The following is a 24,388-nucleotide window of genomic DNA, read 5'->3' on the forward strand; positions in this document are numbered from 1 at the left end:
GGAACATGGGACGGTGGAGGTGGAATCTTGGACCGTAGACTGCTAGTCACAGGGCCCTTAGAGTACATGGCTTCAGCACTGGCATGCTCCTACCCTGCTCTTGTGCCAAAGCATTGTGACGTGTGTTCTAGGCTCACTGGGACAAAAAAAAAAAACAGGAGATGTATAAAACAAAATCCCTCTTTTCAAGTATTTGTCTTACTTAAGGAGAAAACTCACATTAATTAACTGAAGCATACTGTAAAAACTGATCATGGATTTAATGATAGAAGGGCCCCCAGATGGCACATAGTTTTGTCCCTTCATTTTATAGGTGAGGAAATAGGCTTCAGAGGGCTGACTGATTTGCCCAGGATCACCTTTAAGAAGTGAAATTTGAACCCAGGGCCCACTGACACTAATTCCATTCTTTCTCCATTCAAGTCATCATGCTGCCTTGTATCTGAATGACAAGTCTCAAGCTATGAGAGAGGTTAGAGATCACCTAATATGACCCATAGCTTGGGAGTCCCCAAGAAGTGATCATCAAACCTCCCCTTGAGTCCTTCCAGTATGGATGAAGATCTTGCTATCTCCTGAGGCAGCCCAGTCCCTGTGTGGGCAGCTCTGATTGCTAGGAACTGCTTCCTTCCATCAAGCTGGAATTCTCTCCCCTCCCCACCTGGTCTTAGTGTTCCCCTCTCCAGTCACACATCCTAGCTCCCAAGTGATAGTGATACTTAATGAAGTCCTGTCCCACAAGAAATGGGCAGCGCTGACCACAAGCATCCTGGGTGTTCAGACAGAGCATCTTGGTGCAGTAGGGAGAGTTGTGGAGCTGCTATGCAGAAGAGCAGGTTTTAAAGTCTACCTCTGACACTTATTAGTTTTATGAGCATGGTCAAATCTGAGCCTTTATTTCTTCGTCTATAAAAATTGGGTCTGATAATAATAATAATAATAATAACTAGCATTTATGTAGCAGTTAAAGTTTACAAAACGCTCTTTGGATAGCAGGGAAGCTGGGAGGGGAAGATAAGGAGGGAGAGCATTTCAGGCATGAGGAACAGCAGGAGGAAATGCCCAGAAGTCACAGATATCTATGATGGATATTATCTATGGATTTGATCCTCACAACAACCCTGTGAGGTGGGTGCTGTTCTTCTCGCCTAGGCTGAGAGATTAAATCCCCAGCCTCCCCTGAGACTGAGAGATTAAATGACTTGCCCAAGCTCATATAGTATCTGCAGTAGGATTTGAAGTCAAGTATTCCAAAATCCACCAATTAGGCCCCCAAGCTGCTGAGCACTAGTACCCGCCATACTTAATCTCTTGGGTTTATTGTAAGGATCAAATGAGACAAAACCTATAAAGCATCTTGCAACCCTTAAGGCACAGTGTATATAATTGTCAGCTATCATCACTGTCAATGTCAGTGAGTCAATAAACATTTATTAATTACTTACTATGTGCCAGGCACTGTGCCGGGGCTACAAAGGAAGGCCAGAGGTGATGTTGCCTGCCCTCAAGGAGCTCCCTGTCTAATGGCTGAGGCAGCATGCAAACAGTTAAATACAAACAAGATAGATACAGGATAAATTGGAAGTAGGCCACAGGGAGAAGGCCCTCTAATTAAAGGAGATCAGGGTGGATTTCTTGTAGAAGGACTTGAAGGAAGCCAGGAGGGGGAGATGAGGAGGGAGAGCATTCCAGGCATGGAGGACAGCCAGAAGAAATGTCCAGAAGACAGAAAATGGAGTGCCTTAATTGAGGAACAGCCAAGAGCCCAGGGTCATTGGATCAGAGGATACTTGGGGGTAGAGGGAAGTTTTAAGAAGATTGAAAATGTGGCAGTGGGGAGAGGGGCAGGTTTTGAATGCCAAATGGAGGGTTTTATATTTGATCCTGGACGGGATAGGGAGCCACTGGAGTTTACTGAGCAGGCGAGTGACAGCTGAGTCCAGGATGGACTAGGGTAGGAGAAGTGTCAGATGAACAGGGAAGATGTATATGAATGATGCTATGAAATTGGAATGAATGGGAATTGGCGTCATATTGGATATGATGAGAGAGAGTGAGGAGTTGAAGGTGACACTAGGTTTTAAGTCTAGGGCACCTGGAGGATGGTGGTGGCCTTGACAGTAACAGGGAAGTCAAGAAGAGGGGAGGGGAGGGGAAAAGATAACACGGTCAGTTCTAGACATGTTGAGTTTAAGATGTCTATAAGATATCTAATAGGCAATTGGAGACGCAAGACTGTAGGTCAGCAGAAAGGCCAGACCTAGATACATAGATCTGAGAATCGTCAGCATAAATAATCATTGAATCCATGGGAACTAATGAGATCAGCAAATGAAATAGTATAGAGGAAGAAGAGGGCCCAGGACAGAGTCTTGGGGGACCCCCCAACTGATAGTGGGTATGACCTGAATGAGGGTCCAGTAAAGGAGACTGAGAATGAGTGGTCAGATTAGTAGAAGGAGAACTAGGGGAGAACAGCATCCCAAAAACATAGAAGAGGGAATCAAGGAGAAGAGGGTGATCAATAGTGTCAAAGGTTGCAGAGAGGTCAATAAGGATGAGGACTTTTTCAGTGAAACATGAGACAAAGTTCCAAGCTGAAAGAGTGCAGAGTAAGATGCTGGTTTAGGTTGGGCTTCATGTAGAAGGTGAGACTTGAGCAAGGCCTTGAAAAATAGGAAAGATTTAAAGATATAAGGTGGGGAGAGGACAAATATTCCAGGTGTGTAAAGGTAAGTAAAAAGTATGGAATTGGGGAAAACCATTCCAAGGAACGATTAAGTCACAGCAAGAACATATCTTGATTCATCCCTTCAAAGACCTCTTTGCTTTGCTCCCTATTCAGGCCCACTCCGTCATCTGGGCCAGTCTGATGAAACTGACAACACATCAATCAAGTGACTTGCATTTTCCTCCCCTTCCTCTAAGCAAATTCAGTATACAGCATCAAATTCATATATATGTCACCAAAACAACCAAGTAAGTCTCTCTAAAAAAGTCAATTTAGCTGATTCTCTGTAGACCAAGGATTTTTAACCTGGGGTGCTTGGACCCCTGAGGGATTGTCAATAGATTTCAGAAGGTTCTGGGAACTTAGATAGAAAAAATATACATCTTTATTTCCACTAATCTCTACCTAAAATTTAGTACATCATTTGATAATAAATTTAAAAGAAACATTATTCTGAGAAAGGTCCACAGACTTTCAAATTCAAAATTTCAAAAATCCACAGATTATCAAAGGAGTCCATGACACATTAAAAAAAAAAGAGATTAAGAACTCCTGCTCTAGACCAGAATTAGCTGATGGAATTTTAATTTTACTTTTTCCTCCATTTACTACAGGGAGAAGGAAATATAACCAAAGTTCATGCATGTTAGCACAGGAGGGAAGGCTGTGCAGCTGGACTGTGAGAATGGGAAGCAGCAGCTGCAAATATCAACAGGGAGGGGCAACAGCTAGTTTCTTGCCCTTTTTATTGTCAACATGTATAAGCAAAGAGAAACAAGGCTTTGACTGACAATGTTTTTACAGCAGCCTCTCACTGTCCTGCAAAAGCAGTGATATTATAAGCAAAATGTAAGAAGGATGCAGGAGTGTAAAACTTGGATTTCAGCAGTATAGCTTAACTATGATGGTCTTAGGACCCAACACAGTTGCCTTTCTCTGTGTGTTAAGGTGTTCTGACCCTTGGGGAAAGGCAGCCTGTGGGGAGGTCACCATGTATTTTCTCCCACAGGATGTCTTGATTAAACCATACTTAGCCTGAGGCACTACTCTGGAGGTCAGGCATAGCTGTTAAAATTTTGGAGTAGCCTGGACTCAGGTCCAGCAAACAATGCATATCTGTTCATTCCTGTTTGAAATAACTCCCCGACCAAGTGCAACTAGTAGGAACTCAGATCATAACTGTGAAGGTAACAGCCTTCTAAAATACACAAACCAGTTAATGTTCTCTGCAAGTCATCTGACAATTGGGACAGAAGGGGGAATGGCCCAGGATTCAAAATGAGAGAAGAAAATGACATGATGCATTATAATGATGAATTTCTTGTTAGTAAATGTGGTATGGTAGAAAGACACAAAATCAGAAGGCCTGAGGCCTGGTTCTAATGATTCTGCCATTGACTTGCTCTGTGACATTGGGTCACTAACTTGTCCTCTCTGCACCTCAGTGTCCTCCTCTATAAAAGGAGGTGGTTGGACGACATAATCTCTAGAGCTCCTTCTGGCCCCAGCAGTCTATGTATTGAGGGCATTTGCCATGTCAACCAACCCACGGTTGGGTGGAGCAAAGGAGGTGGGGAAAATCTGTTTCCTGCCTTGCCAGGAGCCATTCTGGGTCTTTGCCATTTTGATGTTAATGGGTTTGCCAAATAAAAGCAACTCATTCCCAACCCAAGAGCATGGCGCCCACATCCTTCCAAAGATAGCCTCCAGCCTAGGAGGAAAGGAGGGCGTGGGCACAAGTTGGCCTCTGTCAAGGAATAGCCTTGGGCCTGACATCTGGTGTCCAGGAAGGGAACTGCAACCAAAAGCCTCTTCTGGGTGTGTTCTCAGAGGCCAGTCGGGGAACCTCCTAGCTATGGATGCCAGGGATAGGTGCCCAGTGTTGACACCCACTGATAGACATCTAAGGGTGGAGGAAGAAAGAGAATCTGAGAATTTGGCAGGACTTAAAGGACTGATTTGCAGGATGGGGAGCTTCTTATTCATCAAACCCTAATCTTCAAAGTCTAAGACAGTATGGTAGAGCTGAAAGGACAATTTGGAGTTGGGAGACACGGCCTTGAGTCCCATCCAACCACTAGCTTACTATGTGACTCTAGACAAGTTATCTCCACTCTCTGTACCTCAGTATCTTCATCTATAAAATAGGGTAATAATATTAGTTGGGCCTACCCCACTGGGAGGATTGAATCAAATATCTCTGAAGAGGACATTGTAAAGAGAAAGGCATAGGAGATGAGTCTTACTATTATTGTCCCCAAAACATGTTCCCAAATCCTAGAGGAGTTCATTCACTCTGTTTTGGAACTGCCACCAATGAACTGCACTCTCTTGACTGGTAAATGAGTGAGAACAAGTTTAATTAGCTGACTATATCCAGCCCACTCAGACACTTCATATTCCTTCTACCCTGGCCACCTTGCTATCTCAGCCCTGCCTCCCCCTCAATGCTCTCCACCTGCTTTCTGCCTCTTGCGCTGGACACGATAAACAAATCAACACTACCATTCCTATTAAAAATGGTGAGCCAACTGACAGCCCTAGGAATTAACTCACCGTGCTGTCACTCTGTGACTCCCCAGACCAAGCCTCCCTTCCTTAGTGGGCCGCTTCCATGTATGTCATCTCCCATTATTGGAATATAAGCTCCTTAAGGGCAGAGAACACTCTATTTTGTTATTTGTATCAGTGCTTAGTTTAGTTCCTGGTACATAATAAGTCTTTACATGCATTCAACTCAAAAAGACCCCAATGAGTTTTATTAAATATGTTTTAATGATAAGTTAAATACGTTTTATTAAATAAAGTTTTATTATATGTTTATTAAATCATTCATTAATTCAATCAAATCAACGAACACTAAAAACCAATTCTACGTAGAGCTCTGTGCTGGTCACTGCTGGGTAGGTAAATAGATAAATAGATGGACAGACAGACACAGACAGACAGACAGGCAGATAGACAGACAGACAGACAGACAGGCAGATAGACAGACAGACAGACAGACAGACAGACAGACAGACAGACAGACAGACAGACAGACAGACAGATAGATAGATAGATAGATAGATAGATAGATAGATAGATAGATAGATAGATAGATGCTAGAGATAAAGCATTTATTTAGGGCTTACTATGTGCCAAACACCAGAAACACAAATAAAAGCAAGAAAAATAGTCCTGCTCTCAAGGAGCTTTCATTCTAGTGGGAGAAGATAACACATAAAGGGGAGAAGAAAAGAAGGGAGGGGGCTGCATCATGTGAAAATGTCCATTCCCAGTGAATGATGGCCTGCCAAAGCCAGCCATACCAGGGGCTGAGCCCCATGCTCTGATGACAGGGAAGATGGAGATAACAGACATGCAAAGTGTAGAATAGACATGGTCCCTACCTTCATGGTTCTTTTGTAAGATAGGGAACAAGACCAGACTGTAAGCACAACATAGAGCCTGAAATACCAAAGTGCATTAGAGGCTCCCAGAATGTGCCATATGAGGTCCAAAGAAAGAATTTCACTGCCGACCGTAAGGATTAGGGAGGTCTTCCTGAGGGAAGCAACATTTGATTTGGACTTTAAGAGTAGGGAAAAGAGGGAGGAAGGAAATGCCGGGAAGAAATGAGGAACCACAAAGACCAGAGAGCACAGGAAGCATTTAAGGACCAGAAGACAGTGCAGTCTGACTAGATCGTAGACAGCACAGAGGTAGGTAATATGAGATAAGACTGGGGAAGGAAAGACGGCATATGATGAAAGGAGGCCTTCAGTGTTCAGCAAAGGAATGTGAACTGTTGGGAGAGGCAGGGAGCTCTGACATTCCATGTTCTAAGGTTCCTTCTGGATTTTCCCAGACTCTTCATCTTTTCAAGCAGAAGGACCTGTGTTTAAAATAAACAAATATCACACACACTCACATGACAGTAGTATTTACTAATACTATACATTTTTAGTATCTAATAATATCATTCTGTTAAAATCATCCTTGGAATTTTAAAATATATAACAAAAAACTATTATAAATTGAGCAATGCTTTCAAGTAAATGTTATTTTTATTCATCTCATTGCATGTACATCCATTTGAGATACACGTGTCCTAGACATATTATTTATCCAGTCTATGGAAAGTATATTTGCTCATTTATAGCTTTGCCTACAGCTGTACAATCTCCCCTGCTCTGTGCTACATCACTCCACTGTGCAAATCTCAGCCATAATTTCTCTGTCCCTTTTCCTTTCCTGATGAATTCCCCACACCGGACCAAGAGAAAGAGCCAGACTCTGTCTGCCAGAGCAAAACACTGATGAGAATCATATCTTCCCTTCCTGGGACACTCTCACATTGATAACGTCATCAGTACCTTCCCAAGATAGCTGCCCTAGAGAAAGCAGATGGGAAGACGCTACATAAAAATTCACACATTAAAGATGAAATTAAGGCTCAGAGATATGAAGCAACATAATCGAGGTTACCAGAAAGTTAGTGATGAAAGAATGAGTATCTAAGGCTCCTGATTCCCATCCCAAAGATGTTTCCAAAAAATCTCCCATCAGTAGAGAGTGTGGTCAAGGGATTGCAATATCATAGACTTGAAGGTGGACTTAGAGGTCATCTAGTTCAATCCTTTCATTTTACAGAGAAGGAAACTGAGGACCAGAGTGGCTGAGAGATTTGCCCAAAGCAATAAGTGACCGAACCAGGATTTGAACCGAGGTCCTCCTAGGCTTGGGACAACTAGGTGGCTCAGTGGATGGAATGCCAGGTCTGGAAGCAGGAAGACTCGTCTTCCTGAGTTCAAATCTGGTCTCAGACACTTACTAGCTGTGTGACCCTGGGCAAGTCACTTAACCCTGTTAGCCTCAGTTTCCTCATCTGTAAAATGAACTGGAGGAGGAGATGGCAAACCACTCTAATATCTCTGCCAAGAGAACCCCAAATGAGATCATGAAGAGTCAGACATGACTGCAAATGACTGAACAACAATAATAGCCTCCCTATGTTGGAGTCCTAGCCAGATTCCAGCCTCTAGCCTGGGATGGGGAGTTGTGTTGACTCATCATGAGAGCCTGGAACGACAGAAGCTGAGGGGTGGAGAAATGGGTAGGACTTTTGGAAGAGTCGAAAAGCAGAAAATCAGTTAGCTATTGGAAATTAAATCAAACCCATAAAAGATGGAAACAGTGGAAGGGACAAGCACAGAAGGAGGAGAGGAGAGGTCTACTTCAGGATAATCTAGGTAACCAAGGCTGGGTTCAGATGGCATCAAGGAAAGTAAATTCCACCTGAAGTCAATGAGACAGACTCAAGACTCAAACAAAAAGGAACCTTACTTCACCAGGGACTAATGGCGCTGAATGGAAGAGTTCATACCTCACCAAGAAGTGGAGATTTTAAAAGAATATACTGAATCTAAGACTTAAAACAACCAAAAGTGTCAGGATTGGAAGAGTTGGATGAATCTTGGAACGTAAAATATTAGATACTGAAATGAAAGAACTGTAAAGGAACTCAGAAAATATTTATATTACATATATATTATTTATATATCTAACTGGAAGGGACCTTAGAACATAAATGCTGGGATATTGAATGTTAGGACTGAGAGACTTTGAAACATAGAAAGTGAGTTGCTCCACCCCCTCCACGGCCAAAAAAGAAAATGCTATGTACACCCAAGTTACCTGCCTAATCTTGTCCAGAGTCCACTTTTTTCCCCAATTATCTGGGAAATGCTAGTTTGACATGTTCACCTAGCCCTCCATGCCTACATTATTGTCTTTTATTCCAGGTATCTGTTGCAGGTGGGGTCATACTGCCCACCCCTGTTCCTGGGCCCAGACCTGACCTTGCCATGGCCCTAATGCCCACCGTCTGGAGGCCAATGCTGAGTGTGAGACAGTGGACAGACAGATGTGTCAGGAAGTTCAGGGTCAACTTTTTAAATCCGCTGGCCTGTGACTGCCTAGCTCCATCAAAGCCACTGGGCCCATATAAAGCCAAAGCAATATCCGCTTGTCAAAGGTGTAAGATCCACAAAGTGACTTCACTCAGACAGCCTGGAATGTGCCCAAACTAAATATTCTGTGGAGAGTTAATTAACCAAATGTTGAAAATAATCAGTCCTCAGCCTGTGCCACAGAACCAGAGCAGTCCCCCTGCCCCCAATACACTTACACATGTGCGTGTCAAGGACCATGTTGGGCACCTGCTGATGGGTTCCCATGTGGCTCCACCTTAAATAGGACACTTGGCGGAACAGGAGCCAAGCAGCCTGAGTCCTAAGTCTGCTTTTGTCAATAACTCATGGCCAGAAATTAAGCAAATCCCTTTGCTTCAGTGAATCTCAGCTCCTTCACCTGTAAAAGGTGAGAATTAAACTAGATGGTCTCTGAAGTCCTTTAGAACATAAAATATTAGAAAGAGCAGTTAGAATGCAAGAAGTGGAAGGGGCCTTAGAACAGGGAATGTCAGAGCTGGGAGGGCACTTAGAACACAGAATGTCAGAGCTGGGAGGGCCCTTAGAACAGAGAAGGTCAGGGACTGCTAGGTGGCATAGTGAGTAGAGCGCCGACCTGGAGTCAGGAGGACCCGGGATCAGTTCTGGCCTCAGACACTTAACTCCCACACACACACACACACACACACACAAAAAAAAAACTGGCTGTGGTAACCTTGGGCAAGTTACTTAACCCCAATTGCTTTTTTTAAAAAAAAGGAACAGAGAAGGTCAGAGCTGGGAGGGCCCTTAGAACACAGGATGTCAGAGCTGGGAGGGACATTAGAGCATAGAATGTCGGAGCTGAGAGGACCCTTAGAACATAGAATGTCAGAGCTGGGAGGGCCCTTAGAACACAGAATGTCAGAACTGGGGGGGGACCTTAGAGCACAGAATGTCAGAACTGGGAGGGACCTTAGAATGCAGGATGTCAGAATGTAGAGACACTCCAACCTGCCCATCTCATTTCCCAGAGGAGGACAGAGAGGCCTGGAGAAGTTTCTTACCCAAATGTCACATACCTAGCTCGTAGCAGAGCCCACACTAGAACCCATTTCTTCTGACTCTATCCAAGGCTTGACTTCTGACACAAGGCTGCCTCTCAGGTCCAGTCTCTTGTTTATCAACTCTTAAGTGCAATCAGGACCATCAACTTGGAGAAATACCCACCCAAAAAGCCTGTGGTCCAAAGGGCCTGCCTGAGGTAAGTCCATCCAGTCTCCTTAGCAGAACCTTTCTTCATGAGCCCATGGGCCCATTTCACATGGAGCCCGGCCAGAAGCTCAGCCCAACGTACTCCCTACAAGGCTGGAGCATCATCGTCATCACCTTCATCATAGAGAGGGTTTATATGGTACTTAAAAATGCACAAACTGCTTTACAAATATGACCTCACTTTATCCTCCTAACCTTGGGAAACAGGTGCCATTATTATCCCTATTTCACAGATGAGGAACGTGAGACAGACAGATTACCCTCTGTCCCCTGAATCTGTCATGTGATTTGCCCACAGTAGTAAGTACCTAGGGCTGGATTTGAACTTCAGACCTCTTGACTCCAAGCCCAATGATCTACCCACTGTACTATCCAGTAGCTGCATCAGTCCCAAGAGCTGCTAGCCAGTTGCAATCTTCGCTGAGGACTGGGTCTGCCCTAACCAGAGGTGAGCCCCATGACTGTTGTGTACAAGTTGGCCTGGAACTCAAACCCAGAGGGCCCGTAGGGCCACAGACGTTAGAGCTGGAAGAAGCCTTAGAAAACCATCTGATCCATGCTTCCGTTTTATAAATGGGGGGAAACGAGGATCAGAAACATAGAGACTTGTGTCAGTTCATTCTGCTGGTCAGCAGTAGGATTTCAATCAAGCCTTCTTTCTCCTGAGCTAGCTCTCACTAGAGATTCCTTGGCAGAGCTCATCTGGACAGCCAGTGTCTTCTCTTCAACCCTTGTCTCCTCAGGCTGAAGAAGCTGCCCGTCCACCCAGACGTCCCCTGATAGTGCAGACTCCATAGCCTTGCCATCTGGCACTGTCTGTGTAGCAGAAAGGAGGACAGAAAATTCCCTGGGAGTGCAGACTTCCACTGATCTGCCCCTCTGGAATCCCAGCATTTCAGAGCTTGAAAGGGCTTGAACAAACATCTTCCACAGACCTATGTCCTGCTTCCCCAGCTAGACTGTCCTCTCCAGGACAGGAACTGCAGAGAGGGAGCTTTGGCTTCAGTTCAACCACTATGTATTTCATCCAGGTGGGTATTCCCACTACTAAAGGAGAATATAACCACCAATCACCTTCATAGTACAGGGTTCAGGGCAGGTTCTGTGTTTTGTTCATGTAGCTGATGTGTGTTGTATCCGCATGGGTCTGTCTAGATTTAGCTTGAATGGAGCCATGAAGAAATATCTCTAGAGTCTTCTCCATACATCCTTCTCTGAGGAAGAATTGTATTCCCATGGAGAGGAAATCCCTTGGATAGGAAGTGGGAGATCGGGGCCAAAGGCTGGACACTCTGTTCTCCTCAAGAGAAATACTACTGATCTAAAAATTTATATATAGAACTATACATACACATACATACACAATATATAATAATATTTCTGTATTATAAATATATTTAGAGGGTATATATACACATATATTTGTATATACATGTATATACCCTCTAAATATTGTTAGTCTAGGGGAGATAATTTTTAGATTCAAACTAAGCTCATCATCACTGTCCCTTGGATAAATGTACAGATGACTGCTAACCGAATTTTCAAATGACACAGAGCTAAGAGAGATGGCTGAACAGTTGGATAACAGAGTCAGGATCCAAAAAGATCCTTTTACAAGCTGGAAATTTATGCCAGATCTGTCATTTAGTGACAGCCAATGTCAAGTCTTAGACTTGGGCTCAAAAAATCAATACCATGTGACCAAGATAGGGAAGGTGTGGCTACACCGTTTCTCTGAAGGATATCTTTGAAGTTTGAGTGAACTACAAGTCCAAGAACAGCCAACAGAGTGAGGTGGCAATTTGAAAAGCTCAATGAGATCTTGGGTTGCCTTCGGAGAAGCACCATGTCCAGGACTAGAGATATAATAGTACTGTGATAGATTTTGATCACACGTAGAAGGTCATGTTTGGGATGGGTTGCTGCATTTTCAGAAAGATATTACTAAACTGAAGAAAATTCAGAGGAAGATAATTAGGATGGGGAAGGGAGTGTACACTGAAAAACAAAGGACATTTATGCCAAGGCAGAGAAGACTAGGGGATGGAGGGCAACACATCAGGTATTTGAAGGGCTATGGAAAGAGGATTCGATTTTTTTTCATTTGGCCCTAAAAGGCAGAACTAAAAGCAATGGGTCAACGTGGAAAAGAATTCAACTGAGACTTACCAGAAGGAAAATCATCCTACCAATAAGACCTATAGAAAAGCGATAGAGGCTACCTTTAGAAGGCTCCCCTTCATTGGTGGTCTTCAAGCAAACATTGGGTGACCACTTATTTGTCAAGAACATTGAAGAGGAGATTCTTGTCAGCCTGGGATGGACCATCAAGGGCCATCTCATTCCCTTCCAAGGCCCATCTTCTCTAATTCTGTGCTTCTCAGATGGTAGAAAGAGCACTGGATTTGGAGTTGAAAGACATTGGTTCTGAGTGCAAGAAAGAGAAGTCATACTGGGGTAGGATTTATACCTATTCAATTACAGGTTCTTGTAGGATACTTTTTTTGAGAGTATTTCACCCAAGCTGGAAGGGCAGCAGCCACTCACGGCTCAATCCCACCACTGATAATCATGGAATCTTTGACCTGCTTTGTCTCTGATCTGGGCTTTGCTTCTCCTTAGGCACCTGCTTCAGGGGGACTCATCCTCTTGGTTCCAGACTTCATGAAAACATCCGATCAGCTATAAACCCTACTGCAGTTCAGAAATCCTGAGCTCAAGAAATCCACCAGTCTCAGCCTCCCCAGCAGCAAGGATCACAGCTGTACCTTCCCATCCTCCACTTCTGACAGCATTTTACAGAAACAAGAATGATAGATCAAAAGATCATAGAATGATTGTCCTAAAAGGGACCTTAGAGCATAAACTATTAGAGGTGAGAGAGTTAAGAATTTTAGAACATAGAATGTTAGAGCTAAAAAGGAATCTTGTAAAATGGACTAGCCCTGATGGAAAAGACATTGAAATAAGGGGTGTCAGAGCTGGGAGGGCCCTTGGAACACAGGATTTCAGAGCGGGGAGGGCCTTAGAACAGAGGATATCAGAGCTGAGAAGGCACTTAGAACACAGAAGGTCAGATCTGGGAGGGTCCTTAGAATATAGAAGGTCAGAGCTGGGAGGGGCCTTAGAACACAGAATGTCAGAGCTGGGAGGGTCCTTAGAACCCAGGATGTCAGACCTGGGAGGGGACTTAGAATACAGGATGTCAGACCTGGGAGGGCACTTAGAACACAGGATGTCAGACCTGGGAGGGGACTTAGAATACAGGATGTCAGAACTGGGAGGGCCCTTAGAACACAGGATGTCAGAGCTGGAAGAGAACTTAGAATATAGAATGGCAGAGCTTGGAGGGGCTTAGAACACAGAAGGTCAGAGATAGGAGGGTACTTAGAACATAGAATGTCAGAATTGGAGGGGATACTAGGACATTGTTAAAACACAGAATGTTTCACAGAAGGAAGTTCAAAAAGAAACACACAAAGAGGACAACATTGACATTATATTAAATTTATTAATAATAGCAAGAATTTATAGAGCTATGTGCCTTAAAGATAGATGCTATTATTATCCCCATTTTACAGATGAGGAAACTGAGGCTAAAAGGGAATAAAGTTCTTGCCCAGGATCACACAGCCAGGAAGTGTTTGAGGTGAGGATTTGAACTGAAGCCTTCCTGACTCCTGGGTCAGTGCACTGTCTGCCAAACCACCTAATTACCTTATTATAGACTTTAACACAAAACAGAGCATTTGACAAGCTGTACATAACAGACACTGACAGTTTCATGGTATCCCTTTTTTTCTGGGTTTTTTTTTTGTATATGGAAATGTTCCTGCTCATTAATGGTTATGCAATTCATCTTTTAAAAAAGAGAATTAAAGAAAAGCTGGTCGCAGTCTTCAGGGTAGGCACAAAGAAGCCCAGATCTTGGAGGGCTGTTCCAGCAGCCCAGGATCTTCACCACTCTCCCAAACACTCCTTATATCTTCCCATCTCTTGTTCAGGTCAGTTCCTCCATCAGCAAAGCCTCCCATTCTTCTCCTCTGTGTGAATACTCCTGTCCCAGTGGACCGTGGCTCTGCACTTAACTAGCTGTGTGGCTTTAGGCAAGTGACTGTACATCTCTGGGTCTCTGTAAAGCCAGGGGGCTGTGCCCTGCTGAGATAGCCGAGTTCTAAGGCACCTTCCAGCCCTGCCCTGATGGCTGATAAGGGAATGTGGGGAGGGGCCATGTTTACAGCTGTCCTCTTCCAGAACACTGACTAGGCCTCCCCCATCCCAGAGCTGTCTCTCTCTCCTGTGCATCCTCTCTGGGTTCTGGGCAGCTGGAGACTAGTGTGGTGAGGTCGGTGGGAGATGAGTCCAACCTGGACAGCTCCCCCCACCCCCCATGAAAAAGCCCTGGGCAGGGGCCAGAGAGGAGGTGATGGGAACATTGGTCCGAGGCCAGAGAGATGCAAGCAGCCAGGCCTTCCCCTCAGGATAGGAGCTTGCCTCCCCTCAGCAGCTCAGCTCAGCCCTGCTCCTGCCTGGGCAGTGAGAGCCCATGCACGCCTGCGGGTTGCCGTTACCATGCCGACCTCCGGGTTCTGTTTGCCGCTGTTGTATTTGATTTCATACGTTTGGAACTTTGATTGCGTCATCTTCAAACTAGGAGTTGCTATGGCAGCTTGGGCCCTGGGTTCCCTGGGTAGCTCGCACCTTTCTGGGTGGGGGAGAGGGAAAGGGATGGGAGGAGGGGGGCAGGCATGACCCCTTTCCACCCCCTACTCCAAGCCCCTCCAATTCCAAACACCAAAGGATAAGAGTCCAGGAGGATTGTTCAGAAATATATCTGTTTAACCAAGTGATTGCCAAGGACAGAACTGTCCACCTCAGCCTGCCCTGCCCCCACAAAAGAGGAGAAAGAACTCCATTGGACTCACCCTCCAAAGTCAACCAAGCCTTCCCTGGTTCTAGGTGCCACTCTGACCCTGCCTCTTCTGCAATTAGAAGCATATGCCTCTGGGCCTCAGTTTCCTTATTTGCAAAATGAGGGAGTTGTATAAGATAATCTCGAAGCCTCCTCCCAACTCTGACATTCTTTATTTTCAGGTCCCTTCCAGCTCTGACATTCTATGTTCTAAGATCCCTTTGATTCCTCCCATTCTGTGCTCTAAGGTCCCTCCTGCTTCTCAAGTCCCTCCCTATTCCAAACTTTTTTCTAAAGTCCCTATTCTAACATACTATGCTATAAAATCTCTTCTAGCTTTCACATTCTGTGTTCCAAGGCCCCTAAAGTACTTCTGGCTTTATTATTTTATTCATTCATCAAAAAGCATTTATTATGAGTCTACTATGTGCCAAACACTGTACCAGGCACCAGGAATACAGACAAAAGCAAAACTATCCCTGCCCTGTAGCTGCTTACATTCTGTAGGAGAAATGGCACATATATTTCTAAGTCAATACAAAATAATTTGGGTGGGAGGCACGATGAGTCTCTAATTCTAGCTCATCAAATCAAAACAGAATGCCAGTCATATTTCTCCAGGGTTCAGCCAAACTGGCCCACTCACTGTTCTCCTCACCCAACACTCCCATCTCTTATCTCTGCACCTTTGCACTGGTCATCCTCCATGCCTAGAATGCCTTCCCTCCTCCCCTACTGTCTTGGATTCTCTGGTTTCAGAGTTTTAAAGAAATTTAAGTTTCAGCTTAAGCACCACTTTCTGCAGGAGGGCTTTCCCAGCCCCTTGGGCTGCTAGAGCTACCCTCTCCAAGGTTACCTTTTGTTTGATTTTGTCTAAACCTATCCAAATGTACATCTATATCAGTATTTATCTGTATTTGTCCATTTTTGCACAGTGCTCATTAACAGACACTTAAATACTTGCTGATTGGTTGGTTAATTTCACCTATCCATTCCCATTGCATCTTCCAAATTATATCTCCTCTAAGAAGGCTTCCCTAATTGACTTCACTTGGGTTCTGACCTTATACTATATTACAGTGAGAGCCCATGCATGCCTGCGGGTTGCTTTGGTGGGGTGCTTTGTCATTGCCCAAGGGCAGGAACATTGTTGTCTCTGCCTCTTCTCTAAGGTATAATAAGTTGATTTAGCACCAAAATCTCTTCCAGTGTCTTTCACATCTCTCATCAGACAGAAGCGTGATCAGACTTCTTGATCCTGAAATTTACAGAGCTTTTCCTGATTGCCTAGAAAAGCAGCAGAGATCGCTTTGGACCCCTCCCTGTCTAAATATGCAAACTCTCATGACTGCCCTTCACTCACCACCCATGTCTCTGCTGCTCTTTATTTAAGCCAGAGGCTTACTTGGGCTGATCTTAGTGTCTGTGGCCGTGTTTCCACATTGAAATAACATGCCAGGGTGTTGGGGTTTGTTTGTTTTTCTGATGCTTATATCGAACAGTGTAATTGACTTGACCAAAAGCATTAATCAATCATTTGTGTAATAAATGGCTCTGAAACATTGTCTTTGGACATGTAGCAGAAAAAAAACCCTAGAATTCCTAAGAACCCAGAGAATATTGATGTGAAACTGGACATATGAAGAATGTTAGAATGTCAAACGTCAGAGCAAGAAGGGACCTTAAAACATAGATTATTAGTACTGGAAGGGTCCTAGATCATAGATTTCAGAGCTGGGAGGGTTCTCAGAACATACCAGGGGTGGGGAACCTGCAGCCTTAAGGCCACATGCGACCCTTCGGGTCTCACTTGAGGGCCTAGAAAGCCACATGTAGCCTCAAGGCCACAGGTTCCCCACCCCTGACATAGACTATCAGTTGGAGGAGATCTTATATATCAATCACTACATGCCTTTTATTTCACTGGGCCTGACTGCCTCTGAAGGGAGAGGGCCTGGCTTCAGATCCCACACTGATGCTTACTCTCCATGTATCCTGAGGCATCACTTAACCTCTTGGCCTCAATTTCTTTATAAATAAGGGAGTTAGTCCCTTTCAGCTCTAGCGTTATGGACTCAAGATATGAGAAATGATGCCCAGAGAGCTAGGTAACCTAACTAATCAGCCAGGACTCAGTTTTCTCATCTGCAAAATGGCATGGCAGGTTAGACCTTCTGACTCTAGGGGAAAAAAATAAGAATGGTCCTAGGCCTGTGATTCCATTAGTTTGGGGAGCTAAAGCTGTGCAAATTCCTTCTTCTGATTTAGGTGACAGTCTGAGAGTTGCCTGGGACACTGAGAAGTTACATAACTTGCCAATGGTCACACACTCACTGGTATGAATCAGAGACAAGACTTGAACCTAGGTCCTCTTGCCTATAAGACCAGTCTTCTCTCCCCTCTACCCCACAACCTCTAAAATATTCTGTCAGCGACTATTAAAAAAATAAAAACCTAAAGTTCTTCTTTAGAATTCTAATTCTCCCCTAAACTGGATTTATCATCAAATTTCTTCTAGCATCCCAGGATGCCTCTTTAATCTACTCATTGTCATTCTTCAAGGTTTCAACACGCTAACCTATTGGCCATTTCTATAAAAATCATAGATGCCATGCTGGAAAGGACCTCAGAGGCCATCTAGTCCAACCCTTCATTTTATTGACGAAGAAACTAAGGTCTGGGAAGCTGTGACTTGTCCAAGTTCACCCAGGCAGTAAGTGGAATTGGGACTCAGGTCCCTGTAATGGGAATGCAAATTTGGAAGATCTTCCCTGCCCCTAGGCTAAAGTGCACCTGAAGCCTGGGGTGGGGGAGGCTTGTTTTTCAGTAGATACTTCTTGATTGGCCAGTGAGTCTATAAGGTTGTTACATTCTCTGAGCCAGGAGAAGGCTATATAAGCCCTGATGTGTAGCTTTGTTTTGGGGCTCACTTTGAGAAGTGTTCTGTGATTTGATCTGAATTCTGGGAAGCCGTTGTTGAGAGTCCCCCGGCTTTGAAAAACCCAGAATGTGGAAACCCAGATGTTGACTGGGTATGGATGTAATGGTTGGACAGTTTGGAAAGCTGTCTACTTGATCTGTTAATGTCTTGATAATTCTGTCTGTATATTTTGAAGTTTGGGGTGCTGACCTTTTTCCCCTGAACAAGGTAAACGATATATGTCTGACTGATTAAAGTAGGCTTGTTAACCCATTTTGAGTTGCTTTCCTTTATCAAAGCAGATCCAAGAACCTGTATTGGCGGCAAACCCTAAGGACGCTTGGGGTACTTGCTGCTACAGTCCCTGAATTCCAAAGCCAAGGTTTCTTCCACTAGGAGGGGAAGGAAGGGGCAGGGGAGAAAGAGACAGAGACAGAGAGAGACAGAGACAGAGAAAGAGAGAGACAGAGAGACAGAGAGGCAGAGAGAGACAGAGAGAAACTATTGTCTATAGAAGCTGCTGGTAGCCAGATGAGCATCATTGGTGGAAGCAGTTTCCTTGCTGAAGGCCAGAGAATGCCCCCAAACAATCTCTACTGAACCTCAGCCAAGGCCACTCAATCCTTAGATGTCTCCCCATACCCAGATCCAGGACAAATAGAAGCTGTTTCCCTCCCAGCTTCTCCACACCCAGCCCCCACACCACCTCCTAACAGCACGTAATGACGTTTGCTGGAAAAATCAAACACTTTGCCACATGTGTGGGAGCAGCATGTTGGACAATGACCCATCAGATCACAGGTCATTCAACACGTGGTTTTGGAGCATCTACTGAGTGCCAAGCTTTGTGCCTTAAAGTCTGAGAGGAAATAGAAAAGAAGGATGATCATAGGAACAACGTTAATATTAAATCCATCGACGATCAGAGCTGTGACACAGAATGTCAGAACTGAAAGGAATTTTAGAGCACACAGTGTCAGAGCTGGCGAGGACCTGAGAACACCAAGAACACGGAGATGGGAGGTACCTTCCAATGGAACATGTCAGAGCCAGAAGGGTTCTTAGAATGCACAATGCTAAGAAATCAGAACAAAGAATGTTGTTAGCACATAGAATTCAGGGCTAGGAGGGACTTCACAACACAGAATGTCAAAGCTAAGCAGGACCTTGGGACCTAAAGTATCAGAGCTGGGGAGTGGTGGGAGACCCTGAAACATAGAATGCTAGAGTCGGGAGCATTCTTAGACACCACCTGCTCAAAATCTCTTTACCAAAAAGGAAACTGAAGCCTATAGAGGAAAAAATGACTTACCCAATGTCATGCATGTATAAAATGGAAGAGTCGTAATTTGAACCCAGGAACTTTGACTCTACAAAGTCTCAAGGCCACATGTGACCCTTCTGGTCTCACTTGAGGACCTAGAAAGCCACATGTAGCCTCAAGGCCACAGGTTTCCCACCCCTGACATAGACTATCAGTTGGAGGAGATCTTACAAATCAATTAGTACATGTCTTTCATTTCATTGGGCTTTCTGCACTATAAATGAATGCTATCAATGTCACAGAAGGGGCTGGAATAGTCCAGAAAGGCTGAGTCAAGCTAAGTCAAGTCAACAAGTATTTATGGAATACCTGCTGTCTGTTAAACACTGTGCTAAGTATGAAAAAAAAATTCCCTGTCCTGGAGGAGCTCACGGTCTAATGAGGAAGACAACATACAAACAACTATACACAAGCATGATATAGATGGAATAAATTGTTTTTCTTGTTGCTGTTTGCTGTTCATCCTTCACTCTTGAAGAGGACCACAACATCAGGAAGATGATGCCTTGACACGAAAGTGAATTGGATTGAAGTGAAGGAGGGATGTGCAAAGTCACCAGCCTCACTTTCTCCTCTGGAGCCATCTGGATCTGGTGGCCAGATATAGATCAGGACAAGTGGAGATGGTCCAAGATGCAGCGGGTGACCTCAGCTTTTTCAAGCTCAGGTCTTTAACAACACTAAGGCAACACCCATTCAATGGTTAAGGCTTAAAAGAATTAAGGCAGAAAAGAGCCTCTTTAACTAGTCAAAAAATAAATAAATAGAGGATAAGTAGAGAGGAAAGACTTCATGGAGAAGGTGGGATTGGGTCTGACCCTAAAAGGAAAAGAGAGTTTTCTTCCATTTCATTTCAGGCTCCCAGCAAAAATTACTTCTGGATGCCCTCAACCAACATTTCTTTTGATCCCATTATGTGCCAAGCCGAATGTAACACAGGCAGCATTTGAATGCAGGTCCTGTGACTCCAAAACCAGCCCCTTGCACCCTGCAGGTGGTGAGGGTCTGAACCACGGCAGTCGCCATGAGTGAAGGGAAGAGCATGGATGATGAGAAGATGCAATTGACAAGATCTGGCTACTGATCGGACACAGGGGCTGAACGAGAAGGAGGTGGGGAAGCCGGACCCAGCTGACAGACCTGGAAAGCTGGGGAGATACTGGTGCTCTGGGTCAGCTGGGGAAGAAGCTACTCAGGTCTGCCTTGGAGATGCCCGTGGGCTAGAACAGAGTGAGGAACCTTCAGCCCCGAGGTCACGTGGTCTAGATCCCGGTCCCAGTATCCAGCAGGCAGTCATCAGAGCAGGACTGAAGTTCAGAACAGAGTTTTGAACTAAAACACTTGGATCTGGTTGCCGTCCATGTGAACTCAATGAAATAAACATTTGTGAAGAATCGACAATGTACAGAACCCTGTGAGGGCTGGCAGAGATACAGAGTTAAACAAGGTATAGTCTGGGGCCTCACCAAGCTTCCACTTTATTTTTGAAAGGGGGGAGGAAGCACAACCCCTCAAACAATTCAAAACAAATTCAACAAACATTTGTTAAGTAATTACTGTATGTAAAGCATTGTGTGAGCCTGAATATACAGGAAAAGCTAGCGGTGCGCCCTCTCAGAGCTCACATCTGTCTGAGGAGATATAACATGTATACAGATAAGTAAATCAAGAGGATTTTAAGGAGAGAGCTAATAACTGGGAAAGGCCTGGTGAATGAAGTGGCCCTGGCGGAACTTTTAAAAAGGATGACCTGACATGGTATGACACATCATGACAAAACCCAAGACAACACAACACAAAATAACATAACAGCATGCTATACCAGTGATATAACATTGTTATGATATGATGTGGTGATGTGATGTGATGTGATGGTATGCTATATGCTATGCGATGAGATGCGATGTGATATGATGATATGATATGATATGATATGATATGATATGATATGATATGATATGGGGCAGCATAATGGTGCGGTGGATAGAATGCCAGGCCTGGAGTCAGGAAGACCTGAGTTCAAATCCACCCTCAGACACTTACTAACTATACGACCCTGGGCAAGTCATTTCACCCTGTTTGCCTCAGTTTCTTCATCTGTAAAATGAGCTGGAAAAGGAAATTGCCAACCATTCCAGTATCTCTGCCAAGAAAACCCCATATGGGGTCATAAAGAATCAGACACAAGTGAAACGACTGAATAACCACAATGATACAATGCAACGTAATGTAACATAGTCTAACAATACAATATAATACAGTATACGACACAGTACAACACAATGCTATAGAATAGATACTAAATGCCTTAGAAAGCTAAGCATAAAGCAGTATGTGGGTCCCTAGGTAAGCATTATAAGTGTGTCAGATGAGTGTTTCTTTTTGTCCCGTCAAGCGAGGTGGGGGAGGGGTAGAACAGACAGAGTTTAGGCTGCAAGTTGCAGTGGCTCATGGGATCATAAAATTGGAGCTGGGATGGACCTGAAAGTTCAGGTAATACAAACCTCCCCATTTTACAGATAAGTGCATTGAGGCTGAGAAAGTAGTGACTTCCTTGTTCAAGATCATTGTCATGGGATTCCAGTCCAGGTCCATAGCTTGTGAGCTCAATTGACTTCCCACCACAGAAAGAAGAAAATGAGAATGGTTCCAGGCAACTTTTTCCCATTTCTAAAGGGGGAAAATCCCCAATACAAAGCACATATCTCAAGTTACACTGAGTCCCAAAGACACCACATTAGTTAGAAGGAGCTCTGATAATAGGAAACAAGATTTGTACTGAGTTAGAATGTGTGCACAGCAGCATAGGAAGGGTAGAAATAGGCCTGAATTTCAATATAGGCCATTTGAAAAGAAATGTATTTTATTACTTATAGAGTCATAGAATCTCAGAGTTGGCATGAAGTCTGAGCCATCCCTGGGCTGGAATGCTCACCACACCAGAAGCGTCAAACATGGCGGCCCCACGCTGCCTGAAACACTCCCAAGTACAGCCAGATTCAAATGGAATTGGGAAATATTAGAGTCAAATTGGAATTGGGAATTATTGAACAAAACAAACTAAAGTAATATTAATGTTAAGGATAATAGTACATTTTTAAAAATAAATCATTGTGCTACCTGTAGGGATCCTTACCTAGGGAGAAGTGGTTCCATTTCTATTTGAGTTTGAATTTGACAGCCCTGGGGAATCTAGGTAGCACAGTGAATAATAGAGCACCCAACCTCATCTTCCTGGATTCGAATCCAGCCTCAGACACTTACTAGCTGTGTGACCCTGGGCAAGTCATTTCACCCAGTTTGACTCAGTTTCCTTATCTGGAAAATGAGCTAGAAAAGGAAATCGCAAACCACTCCAGTATCTTAGCCAAGAAAACTCCAGATGGGGTCATGAAGAGTCAAGCATGACTGAAAATGAACAACAACAAAATTGGCAATGCTGCTTTAAAACCCCCCAAAACGATCATCCAACTTGAAGACCTTCAGAGATGGGGAGCTCACTACCTCTTGAAGCAGCCTCCTCAACTTTGGGACATTCCTCATTATGAGGAAATTTTTTTCTATCAAACCAAAATCTGCCGCTTTCCAACCTTCACTTTGTTTCTCATTTTGCCCTCTGGGGCCAAGTAAACAAACAAATCTGATCCCTCTTGCCCAGGCCGCTTCCTTTCAAAAACCAGAAGATAACTGTCGTGTTGGTCCAGGTCTTGTTTATCCAGGTAGAATAACCCCAGGGTCTCCTCCTCTCCCCCACCCTGGGTCCTCGGATGCCATGGTTTTGAGTTCCTCCGTCATCCTATTTGTCTTCCTTGGGATTCACCAGAACTTTCTCACTTCTGCAGTAACTCAAACTGCTAACACAGGATTTTCAAGTAGAAGTCCTGCTGGGTCCTCTTTAATGAAGAGATGAGCACCTTGAGCTCCAGGCACTGTTCCAAAGCCTTTGTTCTCCAAAGTAGGTCCAACAGGCCCCCCACTGGGCGGCCATTCCCGGGCCTGCTCCACTGAACACTTTCTTCCTCGATAGCACAGAAGAAAATTTCAGTCCCGCCAGAGTCAAATTCTCCAAGTCCAAATGAGTGGGGTCTCAATGAATGAGGTAATGCAAAGAAATGTGTGCCAAAATCTCCAGCAGCAAGTTAGAGTCAGACTCTATGCAAATATGTCTGACTAAGCCAGCAGCCTCAGCTATAAAGAGGTCCTTTGGGATGGCCTCACAGGCAAGGCAGCCTTAAAATAGGGTCTGCTTTGGATTTCAGAGGAAACCACATCGGATGGATTCAAAGATGGAACTGCCAGAGGACACTTGGGCTTTCTAGTGTATTCATAATATACTAGCACTGGGAGGACTTTTAGAACATGGAATGTCAGAGTTGGGAGGGACCTTAGAACATGGAATGTCAGAACTATGAGAGACTATGGAACACAGAATGTCAGAGCATGGAGGGACCTTAGAACATGGAATGTCAGAGCTTGGAGGGATCTTCAAACATGGAATATCAGAACTACAAGAGACTTTGGAACACAGAATATCAGAGCATGGAGGAAACTTAGAACATGGAATGTCAGAGCTAGGAGGAAACTTAGAACATGAAATGTCAAAGCTATGAGGGGCTTTAGAACATAGAATGTCAGAGCTGGGAGGAAACTTAGAATACAGAATGTCAGATATGGGAGGGCCCTTGAAACACTGAATATCTCAGCTGGTAGGGCATCTTAGAATATAGAACTTCAAAATTGTAAAAGACCTTTAGAACACAGAATGTTAAGAGATAGATGAGACCTTGGAACATAGAATGCCAGAGGAGGTCCCTTAGAACAGAGAATATCAGAGCTGGGAGAGACCTTAGAATATAGAATGTCAGAACCAGATGGGACCTTAGGACTCAGAGAGTCAGAGCTGCAAAGAATCTGAGACTTTCCAATCCCACAATATTATTTTACAGATAAGAAAACTAAGACCTGAAGAGCAACACCTTGACCCAGAAATCAGAGACAGTCAGCATCAAGTCAGACCAGAATCTACATTTTTGTCGGGGGGGCCTTCTAACTTCCAGTCTGGGCTCCTCTCTACGCCATGCTACTTCAGGTTCTGTCAATTTCAAATATTTCAAAAGATCCATGATCTTATCTCTCTGGGCACTCCCACAACCAGCACAGAGGCTCTTCCCAACTTAGTAAGTCATCTTCATGAGCTGCTATGGCCAAAAGGCCATCACCCAGTGGCTCAATCCTCTGGTGTCAAACTTGCCTTCACTTAGCTAGAATGGTCCTCAGCCCAGACTCCCAT

Source organism: Petaurus breviceps, unplaced genomic scaffold (assembly GCF_028583685.1).
Source record: "Petaurus breviceps papuanus isolate PSGF00001 unplaced genomic scaffold, PetGlider_PUasm1.0 91041, whole genome shotgun sequence".
NCBI lineage: Eukaryota > Metazoa > Chordata > Mammalia > Diprotodontia > Petauridae > Petaurus > Petaurus breviceps.